We start from the raw sequence: 25,788 nt of genomic DNA on the forward strand, positions 1-25,788 counted from the left end.
CCCCGCAGAGCAGGGACCCTCCCATGGACTCTTGGGTCCTCTGCTGGGAGCAGGAGAAAGAGCAACGTCCCCGCGTGCCCCAGAGTCCATGCTGGGCACAGCCCCTCAGTCACTGGGGGGAAGAGAAACTCCCCTCTTGCACCTCCCCACTCCCTTCCCCAGAGAACAAGGGGAAGGAATGGGTAGCAGGCTTCAAACTAGTAACAGAAAGTTCTTCTTCACAAAGCAAAGAGTCAACCTGTGGAACTCCTTGCTGCAGGAGGCTGTGAAGGCTAGAACTAGAACAGAGTTTAAAAAGAAGTTAGATCAATTCATGGAGGTTGGGTCCATGGAGTGCTATTAGCCAGGGGGTAGAAATGGTGACCCTGGCCTCTGTTTGTGGAAGGCTGGAGATGGATGGCACGAGACAAATGGCTTGGTCATTGTCTTTGGTCCATTCCCTCCAGGGTCCCTAGTGTTGGCCGCTGTCGGCAGACAGACTACTGGGCTAGATGGACCTTTGGTCTGACCCAGTACGGCCATTCTAGGCTCAGGGCTCAGGGTTGGGGGTCTCACTGGACCACCCTGATTTTCATGCAAACCTGCTCCTGGGTGGCCAGGCTGGCAGCTATTCTGCCCTAGCCGGCCACTTTCCTGTGCCTAGTGCGGAGGTTGTGGATGAAGTCTTCACTAAACCAGGCAGGCGCCTGCCTCTTGCGGACCTGGGCAGGCTCCCATGAGCCGCCAGCCTAGTCCCGGGAAGAGGCGGAGGGCTGGGTGGCAGCGGGTGGCTGGCTCGTGCCGTGCCAGGTGCAGGGTCTGCTGGCTGGGTGCTGGCAGGCTTGCACCTGGCATGGGCACCGTAGCCAGACCGTGCCCCTTTAAGGGCTCCAGGGCTGGGAGGGGGGCAGAATAGTTTTCCTGGTGGTGCCCAGAGTGGCCACCAGGGCAAGCTGGGGAGGGCTAGCCTCCCACTAGTTCGAATTAAGTGGCTACACAGCCCTTAATTCGAACTAGTGAATTCGAACTAGGCTTAGTCCTCGTAGAATGAGGTTTCCCTAGTTCGAATTAAGCGCTCCGCTAGTTTGAATTAAGTTCGAACTAGCGGTTTGTATGTGTAGCGCCTAGCAACGTTAATTCGAACTAACGGCTGTTAGTTCGAATTAACTTTGTAGTGTAGACATACCCTTGGGGATTCCTGGAGATAAAGGGCTCTGGGCTGGGGGGTTGGACTCTGGGCTGGGGCTCTGGGCTGGCTCAGGAGGAGGCGTTTGGGGGCAGGAGGAGGCCCCTGTGCCGGTGAAAGCTGGGGGAGGGGCAGTTTGTGGCTCTGTTCCCATGGCTGGGGCCTGGCCAGCGGTGCTAAACAGCCTGCCCGGTGCCTGTCCTTTGGCACCGCACTGCGCCTGGCAGCAGGCCTGGCTCTGAGGGGGGCACGAGGCCTGAGGCAGCTCACCTGGTCTATACAGGCTGAGGGGTCCCTCCAGTGCATCCGGCAGAGAGTCTGGGGGAGGAGAGGGGGAGATTCAGGTTTGCACGGGGAGCCCAGAGCCGGGTTGTCACGTCACAGACACACTCAGGCCTTGTTCACTTCCCGCCTTTTGTCGGTGCCTAGGCCCAGGTCCTGCAGAGACTTTGGCATCAAAGCCGCTTTCGGCACTTTAGTCCCTTGATTAGGGTTACCAGGTAGTCTAAAAAAAATACTGGACACACTTGATGGGAGAGGGGGGAAGGGACCATCCGGGAGGGGAGCAGGGCTGGCTGGGGGGGGGGGAAGCAAAGCTGGTGAGAGGGGGGCTTCGGGTGCAGCGGGGCTGGCTGGGAGAGATCGGGGGGGGGCAGCCGGCGAGAAGCAGAGCTGGCGGAGGGGGCTCAGGGGCAGCGGGGTTGGCCGGGGGAGATTGGGGGATGGGCACCTGGAAGGAAGCAGAGCTGGAGGGGACGGGAAGGGTCGGGGACAGCAGGGCTGGCCGGGGAGATCAGGGTGGAGGGGGGGTGGCCAGTAGGAGTGGGGTTGGCCGGGGGAGATTGGGGGATGGGCACCTGGAAGGAAGCAGAGCTGGAGGGGACGGGAAGGGTCGGGGACAGCAGGGCTGGCCGGGGAGATCAGGGTGGAGGGGGGGTGGCCAGTAGGAGTGGGGTTGGCCGGGGGAGATTGGGGGATGGGCACCTGGAAGGAAGCAGAGCTGGAGGGGACGGGAAGGGTCGGGGACAGCAGGGCTGGCCGGGGAGATCAGGGTGGAGGGGGGGTGGCCAGTAGGAGTGGGGTTGGCCGGGGGAGATTGGGGGATGGGCACCTGGAAGGAAGCAGAGCTGGAGGGGACGGGAAGGGTCGGGGACAGCGGGGCTGGCCGGGGAGATCAGGGTGGAGGGGGGGTGGCCAGTAGGAGTGGGGTTGGCCGGGGGAGATTGGGGGATGGGCACCTGGAAGGAAGCAGAGCTGGAGGGGACGGGAAGGGTCGAGGACAGCGGGGCTGGCCGGGGGAGATCAGGGTGGAGGGGGGGTGGCCAGTAGGAGTGGGGTTGGCCGGGGGAGGTTGGGAGAAGGAGAACCGGCTGGCAGGAAGCAGGGCTTGGCAGAGGGAGCATATCGGCCAGTGGGGAGCAGGACTAACCTGGGCATGTGCAGATCCGGAGGTGCTGCCTGTCCCATGCACAGTCCCGGTGAAACGAGTCCGGCTGCGGCTCCACAACGCGCTTGTCCAGCGCTCAGGAGCACACACAGGGCTTCCCCTCCTCCCCAAGGCATCGCTCCCAGCGCAGGTCGCGCCCCCTCCCAGCCACTCCCCCGCCCCCTCCAGGCTTCTAGATGCCAGAAAACCAGAAAATACCGGACACTGCACATGTCCAGTATTTTTCAAATTTTTTTACTGGCTAGAGGGCACAACAATCAGGCTGTCTGATAGAACGCCGGACACCTGGCAACCCTACCCTTGATGCTAATGGGAGGTGAGGGGTTGTGTGGGAACTCCTGGCTCTCGCTGGCGCTGCAGGGCTGTTTGCTTAGTGTGTCTACACGGAGCAGCATGATGGGGCGCTGGCCTCCAGAGGCAGCAATCGGAATGAGGAGAAAACCACTTTATCCCAGGGGAAACTGAGGCAGGGTGGTGGGCTCCATGGTCCATATTCACCCTGTGCCGGCAGAGCAGGGTCGGGAGGCCACTTGTGACCCGCTGCTCAGTGGCTGCAGGGGCCGGAGTCGGGCTTGGCTTAGGCAGAGTCACATCCCGGTTACAATGGTCCCGTGTGCCTGGGCCAGGGACCAGAGAGCCAGAGGCCCAGTGTTACACAGCCCACGTCTCCCTGTCCCTCCCCACTGCCTTCCCCATCCCTCCCCTCCCCCACCTTCTCAGAGACAGGCCTTGGGCCTGCAGCTTCTGGGAGGCGGCACAAGAGGCAGGACCAGAGCTCAGGGAGGGGCTGGGACCAGCTCCAGCAAACAGCTTGTAACTGAGAGGCCAGATTTCAAATGGCCCCTTTTGGTCCCCAAGAACTGCCCTGCAGCTCCTACCATCCCCACCTGCATCTGTGGGGGCTGCACCGCCCTGGGGTAGAGGCGGACTGGCAATCAAAATAGGCCCGGGAAATGGGTTGAGTACGGCCCACTTTTTCACATCAAAGAATGTTTTTTAATTTACTCTTTGGCCCCCATTAGCCACACACACCCCGACCCCTGTTAACCATGCTACTGACCCCCATGAGCGAGGCCTCTGGAGGTAACACTCTCGGGGCAAGATGGACACATGACCAGAAGTAAAAGGTGTCATGTGACCCCTCCTAAGGCCTTTTCCCACCATCCTCCGACCAATAGGGATTAGTTGGCCCCCACCGAACCCCCCCTCATGCAACTATCCTGCAATTGCATTAACCCAACGTGTGTGACATTAACTCGGGGGCGGAGAGTCTGGGGGAAGTGTTCCCTTCAAGAGTTTCCTCCCATGAGCAGAATGAATTTTGTGTTGTGCACCAGTACTGAGTTCAGGTGGCTTGTTTGGATGGGCCACTGTGGCACCCACGTTATTAATAAAGATCTTATGAACCTCTCCCTTTTCCCTCTGCTGCCATGTCTCTTCTCCTTGCTCCATCAGCTCCCCTGGTGCCTGCTGCCCCCCAACCCCTCACTCTCCTCTGCTTGGGAGGTTGTGGAATCCCCATCTCTGGAGATATTTAAGAGTAGGTTAGATAAATATCTATCAGGGATGGTCTAGACAGTATTTGGTCCTGCCATGAGGGCAGGGGACTGGACTCGATGACCTCTCGCAGTCCCTTCCAGTCCTAGTATTCTATTATTCTATGATTGGCATTTGTCTCTCCTCCAACCCATCCCTTGGTGCCTTCCCCTGACCTGCCCTCCTCCCCTCAGCACAAGCCCCTTCCTCTCCCAGTCCTTCCTCCTATTTTCCCCCTTCCCCTCTCCCACCTACCTTCTTCCTTCCAGTTTGCGGGGCTGGAGTCTGCGATCGGGCCCCAGAAGTTCCTGCAGCCTTGACCCCAGCTCCAGACCATATTCCAGGCCTGGAGCTGGGCCGCACAATGTTAATTTTACTGAAGTCCACGCATCCCATTAGCAGGAACACAGGGGTTGGGGGAAGTCACCCCCCCCCCCCGACCCACCATGCAGAGCACGCCTGTGTAAGCGGGTCCATACCAGAGACATAGCGAGGTTGTTTTGCACCCAGGGGAAAAGGCCAATTTTGTTACAGTAAACTTCCGATAATCCGGCACCTTTGGGACCCAGGGGGTGCCAGATTATCAGATATGCCGGACTATCAGAAGGGGGGCTATGAGGGATCTGGGGTGGGGGAGCGTGCCACCCCAGACCCTTCATAGCCCCCCCTTCCGATAGTCTGGCTCTGCCCCAGGCGTCCCTGATTCAGCCGCTGCTGAAACTGACCAGCAGCGGCTGAATCGGAGACATCTGGGGCAGAGCAGCTGCAGTGCTGCCGGGTTGGTCAGGGTAGCGCCGACCCTTGGCGCAGCGAGACCAACTGGGCAGCACCCCAGTTGCTCTTGGGGACGCCTGGGGCAGAGCATCTGGGGTGCTGCTGGGTTGGTCCCGCAGCGCCTCTCCTCGGCGCTGCGGAACCAACCCGGCAGCACCCCAGCTGCTCTGCCTCAGGTGTCCCCAAGTCAGATGCTGCTGATACTGATCAGCAGCTGACTCCAGCTGCTCTGCCCTGGGCCTCCCTGAGTCAGCCACTGGTTAGTTTCAGCAGCCGCTGAATCAGGATGCCTGGGGAAGAGCAGCTGGGGGGCTGCCGGGTTGGTCCCTTAGCGCCGAGGAGCAGTGCTGCAGGACCAACCCAGCAGCACCCCAGGCCTCCCCAAGTCAGCCGCTGCTGAAATTGACCAGCTGCTGATTCTAGGAAGCCCCGGGCAGAGCAGCTCTGCCTCAGCCTTCCTAGACTCAGCCGCTGGTCAATTTCAACAGCGGCTGAATCGAGGACACCTGGGGTGCTGCCTGGTTGGTCCCGCAGCCCCCAGGGGGCAGCGCTAGGGGATCTGCCCGGCAGCGCCCCAGCTGCTCTGCCTCTGGCTTTCCAGTTCAGCCTCTGGTCAGTTTTAGGCTGAATAGGGGAAGCCGGGGGCAGAGCAGCTCCAATGGTCTGGCTGCGGAGCACTTGCAGGTTCCTGATGGTGCCGGACCATCAGGAGTGCCGGACCATCAGATGCCGGACCAATGGAGTTTTACTGTATGTCTTTTCATAGAAACTTTATATACTTTTACAGAACATAGAAACTTTGTATTAACCCTTTTTACATAGAAACCTTGTATTTTGTAGACTTTGAAACACCTCCCTTCCCCCTAAACTGATTTTCCTGTGGAGTGAACGAGGTGTGAATGGATAAGGCATGAAAGAAAGGCATCTGGAGAGGGATGGCAGGAGACAAATCTCTTGATCATTGTCTTTGGTCCACCCTCTCTGGGGCACCGGGTGCTGGCCACTGTCAGCAGACAGGACACTGGGCTAGATGGACCTTTAGTCTGACCCAGTACGGCCGTTCTTATGTTCTTATGTCTGGGCACGTGCAATGGTTGGAGAAAGGTGGGGGGCAGATTCCAGAACAATAAGAACAATGGGACCTGTGAAGCGGGCTCATTGGAAGAAGGCTGGATTTATAGAAAGCTTGGGAACAAGCAGCAAGCACCTGCTTTTGGAAGGTCCCTCTTTGAAGGTGAATGGGGGAGCATTACCCCCCCCCCATGCACTCACCCCTCCTCCCCCAGAGCAAGACACCTCCCACCCCCTGCACAGCCTCGATTGAAAACTACTGCTCCTCCCACCCAGCTGGCTGCTTCAGCTGCAGTTTGAAGAGAACCGGCTCAGGCGCGGCAGCAGGTAGCCAGAGGGAGGCTCCTGGACTCACCCCAGCCCGGGGCCCACCCCTTAGCACGGCACTAGGGGGCAGAGGCAACTGTTCCCCCGCCCCTCCTTTGCTACACCTCTGGAGTGGGGAGGAGATGGGGGAGAAAGGGCTGGGCAGAGTCACAACTCTGGCAGCTGCTTCCAGGAGCCGCTTGCCGGGTTTCCCCCTCCTCCTTCAGCAGCCGCCATTCGGCCCTTCGGCTGACGGGGAAATTGCCGGTATCTCGCCAGGCCAGTCTGCCCCGGCCCTGGGACACCCGCCCTGCAGCCCTCTGGCTGGGAGAGACGCAGGGGCCGAAACGAAGGGATTTTGCTGAATTTGGGTCAGAAGGCTGTCACCATCCGTGAGTCTCCTTCTCCTCTCCCTCGGCTTGGCTAGTAGGGGAAGTGCTGAGAACTGGGACCAGGGTCGTTGCTCTCTACACGATTGGAGACTGAACGTGGGTATTTATGCTGGACAATATATGGCCCAGGGGCCAGATCTGGCCCACCAAGCCCCCAAATCCAGCCTGGGGACCCCAATCCCGGGACCCTCAGGCACACGCAGCTGCTGTGGTTTAAAGCTCAGTTCATACGGCTCTGGGCTCTGCAGCGAGGGGGGGGGCTTCATGTGATCTCCCCGCCCCCAGCCCAATCCTCAGCTCCGATTGGCTGGAAACAACCAGGGATGGTGTAGGTGGAGCTTGGTCCTGCCTTGAGGGCGGGGGGCTGGACTCGATGACCTCTCGAGGTCCCTTCCAGTCCTATTATTCTATGATTCTATGATTCTATGATAACTGAGAGATTGGCCTGGGGGTGGGGGTAGCACAAGCCTTAGAGCAGTGGTCTCCAACCTTTTTACACCCAAGATCACTTTTTAAATGACAGACCAAGCCAAGATCTACCGCCCCGCCCCTTCCTTGAAGCCCCGCCCTCTCTATTCTCCTCCTCTCCATCACTTGCTATTCCCAATCCTTATACTGCTACTTAAAAAAAAACATTCCCACCATTCCTCGCAGCTACTCACCTGTGTTGTTGCTCGGTGAGTAGCTGCTCCTCAAATGAGGAAATCTAATGTAAATGTACTGCGCAGGCGCACAGTTCAGAGAGGGCTCAAGAGCTACTCTTAGAGCCCCTGAGATCTACCAGTAGATCGCGATCTACTGGTTGGTGACCACGGCCTTAGAGCCACATGGAGGGAGCAGCCTGCAGTTTAAAGTGATCTGGGGCTGCAGCAGGCAGGGAGCTCAGCCTGCCTTGGGGGTGCTGCAGAGCTGCCTTTGGCACCCCAGCCTTTCCTGCACCCCCACTCTGTACCCTCTGTCCCAGGTGATAACTCCCTCCCAGACCGTGTAGCCCCTCCTACGCCCCTCCCCCAGGCCAGAATCCTCTCCTACATCCACACCTCCTCCCATTCCCCTGCTCCAGGTCACCACCCACACCCTCTGCAGTCTGCACCACCCTTTTCCCCTTCTCCCATGTCACAGCTCCCTCCCCGAACCTGTACCTCCCTCCTACACTTCTCCCCCAGGCCAGAATCCTCACCTGCATCCAGACCCCCACCCTGACCCTACACCCCAATCTGCAACCCAGGTCACCACCCCAAACTCCCTCTCAGACCCCACACCATCTCCTGCACCCCAGTACCTTACCCTGTGTGGCCTTCTGTATGCAACACCCACCCTAAACCCTGTACCCCCACCATAGCAAAGTGTGGGCCGTGGCCACTTTCCAAAATCTTGTAGTGGCCCCCACCAAGAATTATTGCTCCCCAGCATTGATGCTGATTGGCTCCGCTTGGGCCTGGCGAGCTGTGTGCTTGCCATAAGGGAAAAGTTTTCTACAGTGACCTTGCTCTTAAAGTGCCGTGTTCCTGAGTTGCTCTGCAGGACCCAGATGCGTTGCTCACACAAGGTGTTTGCAGAGATACCCAGAGTGACCTACCCAGGCCAGGGAGCAACGTCCAGAACCCCCTGCAGAGAAGTGCCCCATGCACATCAGAAAAGAGAGTAACTTGAAAATTGCTTGAGCAGCAAAAACCCTCCAGCAATTCAAAGTTCCTGTGTGAGCTGTGCACAAATCACACAAGGTACTTACTGTCCCTAACACAAAGGGGATTGGAACAGAACTCATCCGGGTATAATCTGGATGGTTATAACAGCTCAGATACTGTCAGGGGTCATCCTACTCTCGCAGGAGAAATGCACCATGACTCGCCTATGCCCCAGGAGAAGGGAACTGGGCGTGTTTCTCTCTCTCTGGTGTTTCTGACTCTCACACTCACTGAAATTGCAAAAACTGCTTCTGAACAAACAAGGGTTTGAATTAATCAGCCTGAGTGTCTTGGAACCCAAGCCAGTGCCATGCATCTGGAAGCATCATCTAATTATGAACCAATTGACCTGCACCATTCTCCTTCCAGGGTCCCACTTTCCTCTCCTCCATCCCCCCCAGGTACCTTTGAACTCCCTCAGCGTCTCCGACAGCGCAGTCACTTTCTGGGAGAAACCATGGACTCGCTCTTCCAGTTCAGGAGCCATCTCCTCTGGCTGCTGGGCCTGTCCCTTCTCACACCTGGGGAGAAGCAACATCCCATGGTGACAATGCAGTGATTCTCAGCCTTTTCGAGCATATGGACCTCTTTTCAATCCATGAAAATTTCACGGACCCCCTCCCCTCCCTGGGGGAGAAACAAAGAAAACGAAAAGAAAAAGAAAAAGAACGTAAGAACGGCCGTACTGGGTCAGACCAAAGGTCCATCTAGCCCAGTATCCTGTCTGCTAACGGTGGCCAGCACCAGGTGCCCCAGAGAGGATGGACCGAAGACAATGATCAAGCAATTTGTCTCCTGCCACCCTTTTCCAGCCTCTGACAAACAGAGGACAAGGACACCATTTCTACCCCCGGCTAATAGCCTTTTATGGACTTAACCTCCATGAAATTATCTAGCTTCTCTTTAAACTCTGTTATAGTCCTAGCCTTCACAGCCTCCTGCAGCAAGGAGTTCCACAGGTTGACTACATGCTGTGTGAAGAAGAACTTTCTTCTATTCGTTTTAAACCTGCAACCCATTAACTTCATTTGGTGTCCTCTAGTTCTTCTATTATGGAACTAATAAATAACTTTTCTTTATTCACCCTCTCCACTCATGATTTTATAGACCTCTATCATATCTCCCCTTAGTCTCCTCTTTTCTAAACTAAAAAGTCCCAGTCATTTTAACCTCTCTTCATATGGAACCCGTTCCAAACCCCTACTCATTTTACTTGCCCTTTTCTGAACCCTTTCCAAGGCCAAAATATCTTTTTTGAGGTGAGGAGACCACATCTGTACACAGTATTCAAGATGTGGGCATACATAGTTTTATACAGGGGCAGTAAGATATTCCGTGTCTTATTTTCTATCCTTTCTTAATAATTCCTAGAATGCTATTTGCCTTTTTGACTGCTGCTGCACACTGTGTGGAAGTTTTCAGGGAACTATCCACGATAACTCCAAGAGCTCTTCCCTGATTTGTCGTAGCCAAATTAGCCCCCTTTATACTGTACGTATAGTTGGGGTTATTTTTCCCGATGTGCATTACTTTACACTTATCCACATTAAATTTCATTTGCCATTTTGTTGCCCAATCATTCAGTTTGGTGAGGTCTTCTTGGAGTCCCTCACAGTCTGCTTCTGTCTTGACTATCCTAAACAGTTTGGTATCATCCGCAAACTTTACCACCTCACTGCTTACCCCTTTCTCCAGATCATTTATGAATAAGTTGAAAAGGATTGGTCCCAGGACTGACCCTTGGGAGACACCACTAGTTACCCCTCTCCAATCTGAAAATTTACCATTTATTCCTACCCTTTGTTTCCTGTCTTTTAACCAGTTCTCAGTCCAAGAAAGAACCTTCCCTCTTATCCCATGGCCATGTAATTTACACAAGAGCCTTTGGTGAGGAACCTTGTCAAAAGTTTTCTGAAAATCAAAGTATACTATATCTACTGGATCCCCCTGTCTGCATGTTTGTTAACCCCTTCTACGAACTCTATGGGTATATCTACACTAACCCCCTACTTCGAACTAGGGTGGCTAATGTAGGCATTCGAACTTGCAAATGGAGCCCGAGATTTAAATATCCCGGGCTTCATTTGTATGTTCCCGGGCGGGCGCCATTTTTAAATGCCCTTAGTTCGAACTGACTGCCCGTGGCTACATGTGGCAGTCAGAAGTTAATCCAAACTAAGTCCTTAGTTCGGATTAACTGTTACACCTCATTGCAGGAGGAGTAACAGTTAATACAAACTAAGGATTTAGTTCAGATTCACTTCTGACTGCCGCATATAGCCATGGGCAGTCAGTTCGAACTAAGGGCATTTAAAAATGGCGCCTGCCCGGGAACATACAAATAAAGTCCGGGATATTTAAATCCCGGGCTTCATTTGCAAGTTCGAATGCCTACATTAGCCACCTTAGCTCAAACTAGGGGGCTAGTGTAGACATTCCATAGAAGATTAGTAAGACAGGATTTCCATTTACAGAAACCATGTTGACTTTTGTCCAACAAATTATGTTCTTCTACATGCCTGACAATTTTGTTTCTTTACTATTGTTTTGACTAATTTGCCCAGTACTGAACTTAGACTTACCAGTCTGTAATTGCCAGGATCGCCTCTAGAGCCCTTTTTAAATATTGGTGTCACGTTAGCTACCTTCCAGTCATTAGGTGCGGAAGCCAATTTAAAGAATCCCTTGCATTAAGAAACTTTGTATGAGGTAAAGAAAAAATGTCTTTTGAACTCTCCCCTTTCCTTGATTGCCCTGTTGAAATGAATGAGGTGTGAATGGAGAATGAAAGGGGAGCACCTCCAGCAGCAGCTGCAAAGGTGGAGAAAGTCTGGGATCCAGACCCAAGCCAATACCAGTGAAGTGAGCTCATTAGGAAGACTGGACATACAGACGACTTGGGAGTCCAGCAGCAAGTGCCTGCCCTTGGAAGAACTTTCCTAGAAGCATTATAAAGGCGAGGTGATGACTAACTGGATCCATGAGGGGGATAAATAGGAGGCATCCTGCAGGGGGATCCCGGATTTTCGTCTTGTCAACATGGGAGCATTGATCCGGATAGGCAGAAGCCTGGCTCCACCCCTCCCCCATCTAACTCACCTGGCCAGTGCAATTAGGGGGAGCAACTATTGGTAACAACAAGATGGAGTGTGGTTGTGTCTGTGTGTGTGAGTGCGTGAGTGTGATGTATCACATGCATATGATAAAGTGTTGATTGATCTATGTATGTTCAGTAAATGAGGCCTGTTGCCTTATCCCCCTGAAAAAGATCCCGGGTGCTTCTTTTAAGCACAATACTCACAGGTCTCCAAACAGCCCTCGGGCAAGAAAGACCCTGGATCCCTGCTGCCCTGGGTTGAATGGTGCCCAGCGCCCAGCAGGGACAGGCCCACGTCCCACCCCTCAGTCCTGGGGCAGCCAGTCCCCAGGGCGGTGACATGGGTAGAATGTACCACAGGCCAGTCTGCGCCTTCCCCTGGGTAACTGCAGAGTCGCCTCTAAACGGGCGAGGGCCTCAGGGTTAAATGGGTCAGAGATTTGAATCCCAAATGTGACCTTCCCGCACGTTCTGCTGTGGAGCCCTGGGGAGAGGCAGCGACAACTTCACTGCCCAGTGTTTCCCCAGCGCTGTGAGGGGGTGAGAGCCACCTACCTGGTCAAGGTGCCTCTGATCTCCTGTGAGAGAGAGAGAGAGAGACAGAGACAGAGAGTTTCAGTCCCACCTGACACACACTGTGAATTCCAAGGGAGGGATTTGGCGAGTGAGGGGAAACTAGACTTTGCCTGGCCCCAGGGCCACGGATCCCCTGAGCGAATGGGGCTTTGCCATCGCTAGCCTCTCTGTGCCTGTGGGTCTGCACAAAACAACAATTCACATGCCAGGGCGGCGCACACGGAGCTGCCCGGTGACCTCTGACTCCTGTGCCCATCTCTTAGGGCAGCGTTTCTCAAACTGTGGTTCTTGACCCTCCGGGGGATCGCAAACAACTGAGGGGGGGTTGCAGTATCACAAGTTTTAGAACCCCTGTGTTAGGGGCTGTCCTGTCTCTGTGGCGGAAGCTGGAAAATTTCCCCCTCAGTCTCACCTGCAGGAATTCACTCGCCGGCTTCTGACACTTCCCCTCCAGCTCCCGGATCCGCTCGCTGAGCCGGGAAATCTGCTCCGAGAGTTTGGTGACAGTGTCAGTCCCTGCCTCCACTATCATCTCGTCCAGCTTCTGCAGCTGGGCCAGCAGGAGTCGCTCTTGTTCCTCCAGGAACTGCCGCAGCTGCTGAAACTTGGCCACAATCTTCTGCCGCTCGGCTTGTGTCCGTTTCTGGAAGAAGAACCAAAGGAAGAACATCACTATCACTAGGGGAACATGGATGGAGCCTGGGGTCCTTCACAGAGCGCTGAGTGTGCAGGGGGAATCTCCACAAATTCTAAGTTACCAGACAGTGAACAGTCTCCTGCAGTTACTAGAGAGAGAATTTTCTCACGTCATCCCATACGGCCCCAGAATCTCATAAAGGATGTTTCCGTGTCTGATGTGCTTTGGATCGTGTGTGGCTGATGGTCTCAGTGACGCCGAGCCAAAGCAGCAGGGAGCAGGACTCAGCTACCCCAGTTAACCACCTGCATTCTGCTACAAAGACCTTTTACATCTGCACTTGAAAGGGAATCCTCTGAACTGTCATTCATGTTAAAATTGGACACTTTCCAAAAAGGACTCAACAAACATTTGAACTATCTCACCCATTACCAAGATAGTTTCCCCAATTATCACCTCTAATACCATTAACTCACAAACATCCCACTCTCCCTACCTCTAATATCATCAATTCACAGACACTTACCTTCCTTCCTTCCCCCCCCGCCCCCCCGCATCCCCCTTCTGTTCTGCAATGTGATTTGTCCTTTTCATATTTGTTCATTTTTTTAATTGTATCCTTTGGTATATATGGTTGTGACTACTTTCTTCCACTATTTGATCTGAGGAAGTGGGTCTGGCCCACGAAAGCTCATCATCTAATAAACCATCTTGTTAGTCTTTAAAGTGCTACATTGTCCTGCATTTTGCTTCAGCTACCCCAGACTAACACGGCTACATATCTATCACTAACCTACACGTTGTGTTACTCTTTAAAGTTCTACCAGCCTATTTGTTGTTTTTTAAGTTTATCCTGTTACAGGCTGTGACGTAGTGGGGGTACCTGGCTGGTTTCTATGCTGCTGGCTCTGGGGTAACCCCCACTGGCTGCCGTGGGTACCACGACCCAGCAAAACAGGATGAGTCACTATGCAAACCAGTATGGCCAGACACCTCCCATGGAGAGGAACAAAAGAAGGTGGAATGCTGCCCTGGCTGGGGGGCAGGGCTGGAAGAGAGTTAGTTAGTTGCTGGCTGTCTGGGAGCATGGAGAAGACAGCCTAGGGAGAGGGGCTGGAGTTTAGGGGCCCAGTCTCCCCCATCTCAAGGGGGCCTAAGGCATCCTAGCCCAGCTCTGTGACCAGATTCCATCTGTGCTGTGCTGTATCCTGGAGAGGCAATAAACTTCCTCTATTCCACCGGCTGGTGCAGTCTGTTTGTGCCATTTCGGGGTGCAGGAGACGGGGGACCCCCAACGCGCCGTCACACTGGTGTCAGGAGTGGGATGCACTGCACCCCGTGGATGGAGCTTCCAGCGGCGAGCGACAAGGCGCTGTAGAAGCAAGAGCCCTGGAGCCAGGCGTGCTGGAGACAGAGCGAAGCGGTTCCTGGGAATCGTGGGGCGCTGCAGCACTAGACTGGTGAGTCTGCACCGAGGGGCCCAGCGGGCAGATGGCCTACGCCCGACTCTTGAAGGCAGAGCTGGTGGGGCTGTGCAGAGAGAGAGGCTTGCCTGTGCAGAAAGCAACCAAGGCCCAGCTGATTGCCCAGCTGGAAGAGAATGACCAGCCACAGAGCCAGGATTTTGTCCCCAGGGGAGGCAGCCAGACCCCCCCCGAGAGTGTGTCAGTCTCAGAGAGGGGGAGGAGCGCTGGAACCCACCGGAGAGATGAGGCAGCATCTCCCGGGAGGCCTGCAACCCGTAGCCCATCTAGGGCAGGGACCAGCCCAGCGGAGCTGCAGCGGCTGGAGATCCAGCTGCGGATGAAGGAATTGGAAGTAGAGGACCAAGAGAAGGAGCGCCAAGACTGAGAGAAGGAGCGCCAAGATCGGGAGAGGCAGCGACAGCATGAGCTGGCCATGGCAGAGCGGACTACCGGCGGGGCACCGGCTGTGCCAAGTGCGGATGGGCCCCAGGGTCCCGGGGCTGCCAGACGCTTGGAGAGGCTCGTGGTGGCCCAATTGAAGGACATGGGCGACATAGACGGGTTCCTCAGCTCCTTTGAGAGGGCCTGTGGACTGCAACGGGTCCCCCCAGCTGACTGGCTGCAGGAGCTCGTCCCCGCACTGAGCCAGGAGGCGGCCGGAGTGCTCAGTCAGCTGGAGGACCTACAGCCAGGGGATTACCACCGAGTCAAGGAGGCCCTGCTGCACAAGTTCGGGCTGACCCCCAAGATGTACAGGAAGAAGTTCCGGGGGGTACAGAAAGGGCCACGGGAGACCTATGTGGATCTGGCCTCCCGCCTGTCGCAATACGGCCGCAAGTGGGTGTCTGGAGTCGGAGCTCAGACCGCAGAGGAGCTGCTCAAGCTGGTCCTGATGGAGCAGTTCTATGAAGCGTGCCCACCCAAACTGAGGCTGTGGCTCAAGGACCGAAGACCAGAGACCCCCCAGGAGGCCGGGAGACTGGCAGATGAGTTCACGGAGAGCCGGTCCGGGTGTGAACAGGAGTCCCGGAGAGAAAAGGAACCGCGCAGAGACCAGATCTCGGCTGAGCGACGGAGGGAGTCAACTATGGGGCGAGACCAAGGAACAGGTCGTCTGTGCCCCAGAGAACCAGCCAGGGCCTGGACAGAGACAGCCCAAAGCCTAACTTGCCATCGCTGTGGGCAAAAAGGCCACAAGAGGGCTCAGTGCACCAGGTCCCATGACCTGGGACTTTCCAGGGTTAACTGGCTTGGGCGGGAGGAAGGGCAGGCTGCCCCAGAGGCAGGGGCTGGCCAGCAAACCTCAGCTCAGAGAGAGGGGAAGGATGCTCAGTGCACCTCCCCTGGGAGGTCTGATCCTCAGGAGGCGGATTTCTCCGTGTACCGGGTGGGGCCAGGACGGCCCCTGCGGAGCGAGTGCCTCATACCCCTGGAGGTGGATGGTAGGAAGGTGACGGGCTTCTGGGACACGGGGGCGGAGGTGACGCTGGCCCGATCCGACATAGTGACCCCAGACCGGATACTACCCCACACGCAGCTGACCCTGAAGGGCATAGATGGGTCCCCATTTAAGGTGCCTGTAGCCCGGGTACATCTGAAATGGGGGGCGAAGGAAGGCCTCAAGGAAGTGGGGGTGCACCCGCACTTGCCCACCGAGGTGCTGATGGGGAATGACCTAGAGGAGTGGCCCCGTGAATCCCAGCGGGCTCTAGTCACTACCCGGAGCCAGAGCCAGCGAGGGGCTGGCAACCTGGGTCCAGAGAAGGATTCCTGGCAGCGTCCTCAGGGTCCCATCCCAGTGGACATGGGGTCCAGCCAGGCTGGGACTCCGGACCTAGGCAAAGGTGGGGGACAGGTCCCGATCCCTGCCTCAGCAGCTGAATTCCAGGCTGAGGTGCAGGCAGACCCCTCCTTGCAGAGGCTGAGGGACCAGGCTGGCCTCCGTGCAGCTCAGCCCCGGGGGAGAGGTGGCCAGGAGAGATTCCTGTGGGAGCAGGGATTCCTGTTCCGGGAATGGCTTCCCCCAGGAAGGTGAGGGCATGGGGGGTCCAGCGGCAGCTGGTCGTCCCCCGAAAGTATCGCCTCAAGCTGCTGTATTTGGCCCACGACGTCCCCGTTGGGGGCCACCAGGGGATCCGGAGAACCCGGCTGAGGCTGCTCCAACACTTCTATTGGCCGGAAATCTTTACAGCCGTGCAGCGGTACTGCCGGTCCTGTGACTCCTGCCAGAGGGGCGGGAAGGCCCAAGACAGTAGGAAAGCGGCTTGGGGGTCTCTACCCCAGATAGAGGACCCTCTGGGCTCGCTGAGAGAGCTATGGGAGGGGAAGACCCCCCTGGATGGAGCATCGGGGGTGGAAGCCGCCCTGGCTGTCCAGAGAAGGCTCGCTGGGCTCATGGCCCCAGCCCGAGAGACCCTGGCCAGAGATCAAGGCCAGCGGAAGGGTGGGTGTGACCCCCGAGGACAGGCCTGTGCCAGTCGCCCTGGAGTGGGGTGGTGAGTGGACAGAGGGAAGCCAGCTCATGTGGGGCCTCTCCACGGCCGGCCCGAGTCAAGGGGAGCACCCATGGCCCCAGGGCGGGTTCCCACGCAGAGGACCCGAACTTCCCTAGGTCACGAGTGGAGTGACCCTGCTCAGTTCGCTCTCGGAGGGGGGAGAACTGTGACGTAGTGGGGTTACCTGGCTGGTTTCTATGCTGCTGGCTCTGGGGTAACCCCCGCTGGCTGCCGTGGGTACCACGACCCAGCAAAACAGGATGAGTCACTATGCAAACCAGTATGGCCAGACACCCCCCATGGAGAGGAACAAAGGAAGGTGGAATGCTGCCCTGGCTGGGGGGCAGGGCTGGAAGGGAGTTAGTTAGTTGCTGTCTGAGAGCATGGAGGAGACAGCCTAGGGAAAGGGGCTGGAGTTTAGGGGCCCAGTCTCCCCCCATCTCAAGGGGGCCTGATCGTGAAAATGGCGATCGGGGCTTTTTTGAGCAAAAGCACGTGTAGATTAGTCACGGACGCTTTTCCGCAAAAAGTGATTTTGTGGAAAAGCATCCGTGCCAATCTAGGTGATCTTTTCCAAAAATGCTTTTAACAGAAAACTTTTCTGTTAAAAGAATTTCCAGAAAACTTTTCTGTTAAAAGCACTTCCGGAAAATCATGCCAGTCTAGACGTAGCCAGCGGGTGGAAGTGGCTGGTTTAGGGCCCAACTCTAAGGAGGGATCCTGCTAAAACAATGAATTGTAATTTCTGGGTGCTCATTCCCCGGCTGATCAAGGGAAACAATAATCTGGTCACTAGATTGTCCTGGCTGCTCCTTAGGTCTGATTCGGGATCAGCTCCCTCTGGCTCGCTAGAAAGGCAGGGTCATAATACTAAGTACCTACCAGGTATTTCTGGCTGGTCTTCTCCCTGTTCACTTTCAGTCCCAGCAGCTTTTGTCTCTTGATTCTCAGAGTCTTCAGATGGGCCTGGAGCCTTTCCTGCAGACGCAGAAATATTTCATGTGACTAAGCAAAAAATCAAATGTGAGATTTGCTAATAATTTAAAAATAGATCATTTTTGGTTCAACCCATTTCTGTAATGTCCTGCCAGCGAAGATGTTTAGGTTTTAAGTTTTGTTTCTGTTTTTGTTAGTTTCAGGACTAGAGGGAGGGGAGCTGGCCCAGCACGACCACACACTACTCACGACTGCAGGGCCCGGCAGGTTTATGAGATCAGAGACAGAGTCACAGTAATAGACACTGGGAGTGTTTTCAGAGGGTTTGAAATTGTCAGACCTTGTTACCGTAGGGAGCTGGGGTCACATACTCAGAGGCTGCATGCACAGGGGTGGGGGAGATCGCAGGGGAGGGAGCTGGAGGAGAGGAGGGACACTGAGAGCATCGGGGATGTCCTGAGAAGCCAGGGTGCATGGGGGTGGGGAGTGAGGTGTAGAGGAGGGACCCAGCCAGGCAGGTGCAGGGTGGAAATCTGGCCTGGCAGCCACCCGTGATGACCTAGCTCTGGCGATTGCAGGTGTTTGCAAACAATCCTCAGTGCCCCTCCCCCGTTCCCACCCCTGCTTCTTTCTTTACCCGCCTGCTGCGGGTCGTGTGCATGAGGCTGTGGCTGGGGCTAGGAGCTCTCTCTGGCTGGCTTGTCCATAGGGAGCCTGGCCCCACGGGGCCCCAATTGCTCCCTGGGGCCCGGGGAGGCCGGTGCTATAGACACCAGTGCATTCTACTCACTACCAATTATTGCCATTGCCATGAACGTCAGCATGGAAACCAGGGTTGCCAGACAGAGGTTGACTGGCAATCAAAATAGGCCCGGGAAATGGGTTGAGTACGGCCCACTTTTTCACATCAAAGAATGTTTTTTAATTTACTCTTTGGCCCCCATTAGCCACACACACCCCGACCCCTGTTAACCATGCTACTGACCCCCATGAGCGAGGCCTCTGGAGGTAACACTCTCGGGGCAAGATGGACACATGACCAGAAGTAAAAGGTGTCATGTGACCCCTCCTAAGGACTTTTCCCACCATCCTCCAACCAATAGGGATTAGTTGGCCCCCAGCGAACCCCCCTCATGCAACTATCCTGCAATTGCATTAACCCAACGTGTGTGACATTAACTCGGGGGCGGAGAGTCTGGGGGAAGTGTTCCCTTCAAGAGTTTCCTCCCATGAGCAGAATGAATTTTGTGTTGTGCACCAGTACTGAGTTCAGGTGGCTTGTTTGGATGTGCCACTGTGGCACCCACGTTATTAATGAAGATCTTATGAACCTCTCCCTCTGCTGCCATGTCTCTTCTCCTTGCTCCATCAGCTCCCCTGGTGCCTGCTGCCCCCCAATCCCTCACCCTCCTCTGCTGTCCTGACTCCTGCCCTTCTCACTGCCCTCAGCCCTCCCAAGACCTGCCCCCCTCCACCAGCCTTTCTTTCCCCTCTATGCCCACTCCTCCAGTAACCCCACTCTGATCATGTGAGCTACCCCTCCTCATCCCCTCTTCTAACACCTCCCTCTACACACCTGCCCTGCCTCTCTCCTCTGGTGCTGGTCCCTCCTCTGCAGGTCTCTGCCCTTCTGCTTCATCCCCAGAATCCGCTGGCACCTGCACCTTCCCTTAGCCCTGCACCCTCCTGGTGCCTTTCCCTTCCCTCACTGCCCCCGCCCCCTTTGCCCTCTTTTTCCCTGATGCCCACCCCTTCACCACCCTCTGTCCCTGTTCATCTCATGCCCCTGTGCCCTCACATATGACTTGCTCCATCACCCCCTTCCTCATTCCCAGCCCTTCTTTCAAGCTTTCGCCCAGCACCTCCCCCTCTCCCCTCTAGCCCCCAGTGCCCTTCCCCTCTCCTCTCCTCTCCTCTCCTCTCCAGCATCACCCTGTCCCCCCCCGTCGGACACCTCCCCTCCTGCCCTTTTCCTCATTGTCTCCACGTGGCCCCCCGGCATTTGTCTCTCTTCCACCCTGTCCCTTGGTGCCTTCCCCTTTCTTCTCCTGACCTGTCCCCCTCCCCTCAGCACAAGCCCCTTCCCCCTATATTTCACCGTTCTCCTCCCCCACCTTCTGCCTTCCAGTTTGTGAGGCTGGAGTCTGTGGTCGGGCCCCAGAAGTCCCCACAGCCCTGGACCCAGCTGCTTGTGGGGCTCCAGACCACATGCCGGGCCTGGAGCTGGGCCACGTGGGGCTAATTTTACTGAAGTCCACGCACCAGCTCTGGCTCCCATTAGCAGGAACATGGGGGTGGGGGGAAGTCCCCACTCTCCCAGACCCTCCAGGTGGAGCCCGGCTGTGAAAGCAGGTCTGTACCAGAGGCGTAGCACGCAGCGAGGGTGTTTTGTGCCCGGGGGCAAAGGCCAAATTTGTTTTGGTATGTCTACACTGCTAATGTAGGCATTTGAACTTGCAAATGAAGCCCGGGATTTGGATACCTGGCAACCCTACACACACTCAGCAACTGGGCTCAGCCCCCCTGCTTATCTGCTTCCGCAGGGGAGCTGTCTGGCCTCAGAGGCATTTCTTAAGGGGCCATGTTTTTTCCCTGGTGTTTTTTTTGGAGGTGGGGGAGATTTTGGTATTTTTGGTTAAACCATCTGGCAACCCTAACAGACACATGCTGGGCACAAGGTTCCCCCACTGACTCTGCAGAGATAAATTCCAAAGAGAAACTTGCATGACTGGGATGCTCCCTGTGGCTCAAGAGAGGTATGTGGGGACGAGGCTGGGCACAGGCCGGCTGGCCCTTTCAAGGCAGGCGCTCTCAGCAGGGTCCCTGTAGGCCGGGTGCTTGGGCAGCAGGCCAGGAGAGATTCCAGTGCAGCCCAGCTGATTAGCAGAGCGCCCAGTCACCCACAGCTGGCAGCGGGTGTTTCTACGGGTGGTGCACAGACACACGTGCATTGGCGCACAGAACAAAATTTATTCCACATATGGATGGAAAATATTACAAGGAACATTGGTTGTCAGCCCTGCCTGTGACGTAGTCAATTCTCCTCCCCAGGAAGGGACAATGAAACGCAGGGTGAGGGGTCCTGGGATCTAACCCGGCGAGAGATATGTCAAACAGAGGCACAGGAAAAGCCAGAGGGAGGAGGTCCATGGAGAAGGCAGAGGAGACCCTGGACCTTGGAGACAGAGGAGACCTCAAAGTCCTGAGAGTCCTGGCTGGGAGAGCAGGACTGTTACTGGCCACAAAAAAATGCCATTGTGGGTCTTTTTTGGGAAACTGAGGCAGGACTACCCCATACCACGAGGGTCACTCAGGTGCCCTATCACCAGGCTGTCCCTGCTTCCTGCAGTCCCAGCCCTGACCCTATCGGCTATATTCCCAGGGCGGGAGCTGCTCCCCAGTGCTCCCCTCCGTCCCACGAGGGCAGGAATCGCAGTCGGCATTTCCCTACCTGGAATTCTTCCGCAGCTTCCTCGGCAGGAATCCCGGTGTGAGCTCGGTGCCCCTTGGACCTGTCGCACACCACACAGATGGGGATTTCATCCTCTCTGCAGAAGAGCTTGAGAGGCTCCTGGTGTTTCTCACACAGTCTCTCTGGGGCTGGTTCCCGCCCTGCCAGCAACCTGAGTGCTCTGGTTGCGTCCACAATACTCCTCAGCTGCCTGTTCGGCCTGAGGTTCCCCTGGGGAAAGGTCCGTCTGCACTGGGGGCAGGAGACGTCTGCAGTGAGCCCCCCCAGCACTGGGTGATGCAGGCTCGGCAGTAGCTGTGATTACAGTCGAGAGACACCGGATCATTGAAATACTCCAGGCTGAGAGGACAGGTCACTTCACCCTGGAGTGTCTTTGCTGGATTCGCAGCAGCCCTGGCTTCTTGCAGGGGAGACCAGAGAATTTAGTTTCAGTTTTGTCCGCTGGGAAATGGGCGGGTTGCAGTTTGCACCACTCAGTGCTGCCTTTCTGGGCATGTTCTGCTCTTTCCTTTTTCAGACTCTATGGAGCCTTTGCATGAAGTGTGATGAGTCCAGACTGACAGTGACTCCTCCAAAACATCTGCCAGGCCCCAAACTTGGGCCTGGGCACTCAGGGTGCATCTACACTGCCCTGGATTTCAGGAGAAGCTGTTCTGGAAGATACATGCCAAAATACGAGCATCTACACTGCAGGGAAGCCTCAGAATGAGTCTGAGGCAGGCTCCCCTAATGGAGATGTGCTACCTCGATGGGGGAGCATTACTTATCAACCCAGGAAGCACTGGCGAGTAATGAATTTGCAGCTCACAGGCCATGTCCAGCTTGGCCCATCTGCAAGTGGCACCCAAGTGGGTGGCATCCCAGGGGCGGGGCAGAGGAGCTCACCAGCGTAGCGGTTTTCCCGGGTGCTTCTCACACAGAAAGGCCCCTGATGGGACCAGGCAGAAACGTGATGTCTCTTTCTTGGTGTCTCCTGTTCTGTCCCGGCAGACGCTGCCCCTTCTCCCGCTGGCCTGTGCCTGGCCTCCCTCCGCCTCCTGGCACCACAGAAAGCCCCTTGGCGTGAGCCCGTCCCCTCTCCCAGGCAGGTGCCTCGGTCTCCCCTGCCCCGGGAGGCCGGCTCCTCCTGTGGGCTGCTCGCCAGAGGGGGAGCAGTGAGCGGGGAAGGATCAAGTCCGGCCGAGGCTCACAGCTCGGGCTCAAGCCCCAGTGCAAACCCTGCTGCCGGGCCCTGTCGCTCGCCTTCACACACACTCAGAGGGGAGGGGAAGCCCTGTTGCCTCAGGCCCAGAGACGAGGCCTCATCCCACATCCCTGCACTTGGCTTCCCCTCCCCTGGGGCAGGCTGGGCCCTGGGCCCACGTCCTCCTCAGCCCACGGGGAAGGAGGGAGCTGAGAGGGGGCAGGGAAGCAGGAGGCCAGAGCCCCCTCCCCGCAGGCTGGCCCAGCGCAGTCTCTGCCTGCTGGAGCCTCCTCTCACTAGCACTGGGGCCTGTTCCCTGCCAGCGGATCAGCCTGTTTCCTTTCCCAGCCGCTCTGCCCCGAATTGCCGGCTAAAGACAGACAGTCCCGCCTACCCCCCCACCTTGTGCATTTACCACATAAAACAACATTGTATTAAAAAGCCACCTTCGTTATCTCACTTATTAAGCAACAAGGAAGAAAACAGGTTTGGGGCTCCATTGGTCTTTCAATTCGGTTATTTCTGGATAGACCTCCGGCAGTGCAGACACAGCCATAGCTGGTCTGTTGAACACAGAAAATGAATGAATGAAATCCAATGTTCTGCTACTTCTTATAATGCATCACTTATCTACTTCAGAGTGCTGGTGTATCATTTAAGGTGGCATCAAGGACTGGATTTGTTCCACTGGGCACAGCCACGGAGCATAAGAACATAAGAACATAAGAATGGCCATACTGAGTCAGACCAAAGGTCCATCTAGCCCAGTATCCTGTCTGCCGACAGTGGCCACTGCCAGGTGCCCCAGAGAAGGAGAACAGAAGACAATGATCAAGTGATTTATCGGCTGCCATCCATCTCCAGCCCTTGTACTAAAGGCTAGGCACTTTAGCACTTTGCTTATCCGGATAAGCCAACTGGTTATCAACAGCGGTTATGTTCTTATGTTCAACCTTCCCAGGGTGCCCTGGTGGCCACTCCAGTCTCAAACAAGAACACTCCTCTCCTTCCCCGAGCTCTTAAAGGGGTAGACTCTGGCCACAGTGCCTGTGCCAGCTCCAAGCCTGCCAGCCCAGAGCCAGCAGTCACTGCCCCTGACTCAGTGGCCCCAAAACATGAGCCAGCAAGCCACTGGCAGCCAGCCCTCCACTGCTCCCCAGGAGCAGTCTGCCAGCTCCCAGGAACCTGCCAGGGCCTGGAGAAGGTGGGCACCTTCCTGGTCCAGGGTGGAGATCAGGGTGGACCTTACTCAGGTTTGAGGGGGATGCCCCCAACGTCCATGATCTCCGCACTAAATAGAGAAACGCAGCCATCTATATCAGGCTAGCTGCCATCCTGGCCACCAAAGGCCACATGCAAACCCAGGAGCAAGTTCGCATGAAAATAAAGTTGGTCTGGCAAGACCCTCAACTTCCCCTCCCCCTTCTTCCTCTTGCTTTCCCCTTCCACCTCCCAGGTTTCCCCCGCCCCCTCCCACCTCCTTTCTCCAGTCTCATCCCCCCTCCCCCCGTTTTGTTAAATAAAGAGTTTGTGTTCATGAAAATACGTCTATCTTATTTGACATCAGGAAGGGGGGCTGGGAGGGTAAGTGGAACAATGTGGGGGAGGAATGAGGCACAAGGCCCCAGTGAGGCAGACCAGGGAGGATCTTAGTGCTCCTCAGGGTGGAAGCTCTCCCACAGGGCCTCCTGGATACTGACAGCCTCCCGATGGGCCTCCTGGATGGCAGCCTGCAGAAAGTGCAACCAGATTGGCAGCAATGCATTCACGAGAAGCACCAGAGTGCCCAGGGGCAGCTCCAGCTCCATGCTGCAGAGTGCTGTGGTGTCCTGAGTGAGGGCAACCAGAGTACACAGAGACAAAATGCTTTGCTGTCCCTCATCCACGTAGGCAAGCAAGCAGGGAAAGCTGAGAACTGGCTGCCTGGGGTGGGGGTCGCTTTAAGCACAAGCCTCAGATAGCCTCAGGCAGCAGCCACACAAATAAACTCCTGACCTGATTCCCTGCTGGACCTGGTTCCGGCTGGCCTTCAATGCAATTCAGTGTCCACTCAGTGTGGACGCGCTATTTTGAAAGAGCAAAATGTTATTTTGAAATGCATTTTGTGTGTAGATGTGTTATTTCAAAACAAGCTATTTTGAATTAACTATTTCGAAATAAGATATTTCGAAATAACACTGTAGTGTAGACATACCCTGAGTGATCTATATGATAACACTTTAGAACCACAAGGAGACCCTGTGCTAATGACACCCAGTATCAGTAGATAAAGAAACAGAACTCAAGATGAGTAAAGAAAACTTAGTGAAACTGCACTTTGGCTGGCAACAAACCGCTTATCAAGAGTTAGGGTTGTGAAATCCTCATTTCTTTATTGTTCTGTCATTATGGTCCCCTCTCCCCTAGTGTTTGTACGATCTCGTTTCTCTAATTGTTTCTGTCTGTTGCATGGTTAATTTTCCTAGGTCTAAATCAATGAAAGTGGTGGGGTGCGATTGGTTAGTAAAATTGCAGTAAAATAACTAGCTCACATATCATAGAATCATAGAATACTAGGACTGGAAGGGACCTCAAGAGGTCATCGAGTCCAGTCCCCGGCCCTCATGGCAGGACCAACTACTGTCTAGCAGTGGTCCCCAACGTTTTGGGGCTGCCGGGCGCCTGGGGCCGGGGCCGCTCACACGCTGGGCGCATGGGGGCGGGGCCACTCACAGGCCACATGACTGGGGGCGGGGCCAAGCACATGAGCGGCCCCGCCCCCCGTGGCCAAGGCCGGGCCCAGCAAGGGCACGCGCGGGGCCGGGGCCGGCAAAGGCACGTGCGGGGCCAGGGCCGGCAAGGACACCCGCGGGGCCCCCCGGGGCCGGAGCCAAGGCTGGGGCCGGCAAGGACACGCGCGGTGCCCCCCGGGGCTGGGGCCGGCAAGGACACGCGCGGCACCCCCCGGGGCCGGGGCCGGCAAGGACATGCGTGGCGCCCCCGGGGCCGGGGCCAGCAAGGACACGCGCGGCACCCCCCGGGGCCGGGGCCAGCAAGGACACGCGCGGCACCCCCCGGGGCCGGGGCCGGCAAGGACACGCGCGGCACCCCCTGGGGCCGGGGCCGGCAAGGACACGCGTGGCGCCCCCGGGGCCGGCAAGGACACGCGCGGCACCCCCCGGGGCCGGGGCCGGCAAGGACACGCGTGGCGCCCCCGGGGCCGGGGCCGGCAAGGACACGCGCGGCACCCCCCGGGGCCGGGGCCGGCAAGGACACGCGCGGCACCCCCCGGGGCCGGGGCCAGCAAGGACACGCGCGGCACCCCCCGGGGCCGGGGCCGGCAAGGACACGCGCGGCACCCCCCGGGGCCGGGGCCGGCAAGGACACGCGTGGCGCCCCCGGGGCCGGCAAGGACACGCGCGGCACCCCCCGGGGCCGGGGCCGGCAAGGACACGCGTGGCGCCCCCGGGGCCGGGGCCGGCAAGGACACGCGCGGCACCCCCCGGGGCCGGGGCCGGCAAGGACACGCGTGGCGCCCCCGGGGCCGGGGCCGGCAAGGACACGCGCG

At 56.7% G+C, this 25,788-nt stretch overlaps 1 pseudogene; it reads right to left on the reverse strand.

Annotated features, from left to right (window-relative positions):
- Positions 1-25,788, reverse strand: part of LOC102463090 (zinc finger protein RFP-like) — a 46,352-nt pseudogene that overhangs the window by 1,433 nt on the left and 19,131 nt on the right.

This window comes from Pelodiscus sinensis, chromosome 26 (assembly GCF_049634645.1).
Source record: "Pelodiscus sinensis isolate JC-2024 chromosome 26, ASM4963464v1, whole genome shotgun sequence".
Classification (NCBI taxonomy): Eukaryota; Metazoa; Chordata; order Testudines; family Trionychidae; genus Pelodiscus; species Pelodiscus sinensis.